General features: G+C 41.4%; 1 non-coding gene across 1 annotated transcript; it reads left to right on the top strand.

Moving 5' to 3' along the window:
• Nucleotides 1-1,483: 1,483 nt before the first annotated feature.
• Nucleotides 1,484-1,599, top strand: LOC113599723 (U5 spliceosomal RNA). Its single transcript, XR_003420623.1, has one exon. It is a non-coding gene; the product is annotated as a U5 spliceosomal RNA (small nuclear RNA).
• The last annotated feature ends 299 nt before the right edge of the window (nt 1,600-1,898 follow it).

The following is a 1,898-nucleotide window of genomic DNA, read 5'->3' as shown; positions in this document are numbered from 1 at the left end:
GACCCACCCAGGCACCCTATCTCTCAACTTCTTGCTCACTATAATCTCCAAACTTTAGAGAGCTGCTGTCCCGTGTTTCTCAATTTAGCCTGCATCAAAATCATCCTTAGATTGTTAAGCTCAGACGTCTGGGTCCCACTCCTAGTTTCTGACTTGGTAGGTCTGGGGTGGGGGCCTGATCTTTTGTGGTTCTAATAGGGACACAGATGTTTCTAGAGTTCCATAACAAAGCACCACAGACTGGGTATCTTAACAGAAATTATTGTCTCCGTTCTGGAAGCCTCATCTTAACTAATTATGCCTGGGATGACCCTATTTCCAAATAAAGTCACATTCTGAGATACTGGGGGTTAAGACTTCAACAAATGAATTTGGGGAGGCACGATTCAACTAATAAACACCAATAACACCAGGTGATGCTGATGCTCCTTCAAACACTCATCTGATCCTATTCTCTTTTAAAGAGTTTAAGTTGCTCCTGTTGCCCTCAAAGGTAAGTCCAAGCTCTTAGCTTGGCATTGAAGACCCATCAAAATCTGGCCCTGGCTACTTAGCCACTTGCCCTTTCCAGGCTCTTAGAGCTTATGGTACTGCCTAGAATGCCCTCACCACCCTACTTTGATGAATCCTTTTATGATCCGCCCCTGTGTCACTGAACATTCTGTTATCAGTACTCACCACACATACTTGTCTCCTAAGGCCCAGAACAGGGTTTGACACAATGTTTAATACATTTTTATTCAATGAATGTATTGAAGACACTCCTTTTCAAGACTTAAAAAAATTCAATTTTAATTTAAAAAAATTTTTTTTAAAAATATTTATTTTTGGCAGAAAGAGAGAGAGAGAGAGAGAGAGACAGAGCATGAGTGGGGGAGGGTCAGAGAGAGAGGGAGACACAGAATCTGAAACAGGCTCCAGGCTCTGAGCTGTCAGCACAGAGCCGGATGTGGGGCTCGAACTCACACACCGCGAGATCATGACCTGAGCCGAAGTCGGACGCTCAACCGACTCAACCACCCAGGAGCCCCTCAATTTTAATTTTAATTCAAGAGAAATTCTACCTTGGCGTGCCAATTCTAAAACAAAATGAAAAGAGACAGAGAGAGAGAGAGAGAGAGAGAGACAGACAGAGACTGACTTTCTGGCTAAACCTGGAGCCTATTTTCTTGACAATCTGGCTTCCCCCTGGTGGTGGCTGTAGGCTTAGCAGGTAAAAGAACTAAAAGAATTTCCGGAAACTGGAGACTGGTGACTAAACTCATTTACATACCCACAATGCACTGCACCCGGGGCATCTCTTATTTTAAAACGGCTAGATTTTTTTTTTTCTTTCAACTTTTTCTTCTTCGTAAAAATGAGATCGCCTTCACAAGATTGACTGAGATAGCGTTAGAAGCCACTAGATCTTTTGGATAAATAACTACCATTGCTGTTCTAGGAGTTACAGTTACCCGAGAACTGTGTGAACAGGCTCTGGAGTATACTCTGGTTTCTCTTCAGATCGTATAAATCTTTCGCCTTTTACTAAAGATTTCCGTGGAGAGGAACAATTCTGAGTGTTTACCCAATTTTTTGAGGCCTTGCGCTTGCAGGGCTTACTAGTACTTGTTAAAAAGCAGAGCTAACACGAAGACATATTTTCGTCATCGTTTTCTTCAGAAGTTTAGTTTGCTAGTCTTATTTTTTTTTCTCTTAGTGTTTCACGTTTTTGGATATCTTGTGTTTAGGGGTTATTGGCGTTCTTTTATGTCGGTTTTAGTTCAGAGAGAAAAGTTGAAGTTTTTCTGTCATTGGTCAATTTTGTTATCAAGCTGAACTATCCATCGTATGTTAGTTAACATAAAACTTGGACTGTTTTGTATTAGGTCCAAGTTTAGTATGTTCCTCCTCAAAGT

This window comes from Acinonyx jubatus, chromosome C1 (genome assembly GCF_027475565.1).
Source record: "Acinonyx jubatus isolate Ajub_Pintada_27869175 chromosome C1, VMU_Ajub_asm_v1.0, whole genome shotgun sequence".
In the NCBI taxonomy this organism is placed as follows: Eukaryota; Metazoa; Chordata; class Mammalia; order Carnivora; family Felidae; genus Acinonyx; species Acinonyx jubatus.
The sequence above is the reverse complement of the archived record's forward strand: the minus strand, read 5'-3'. Positions and strand labels throughout refer to the sequence as shown.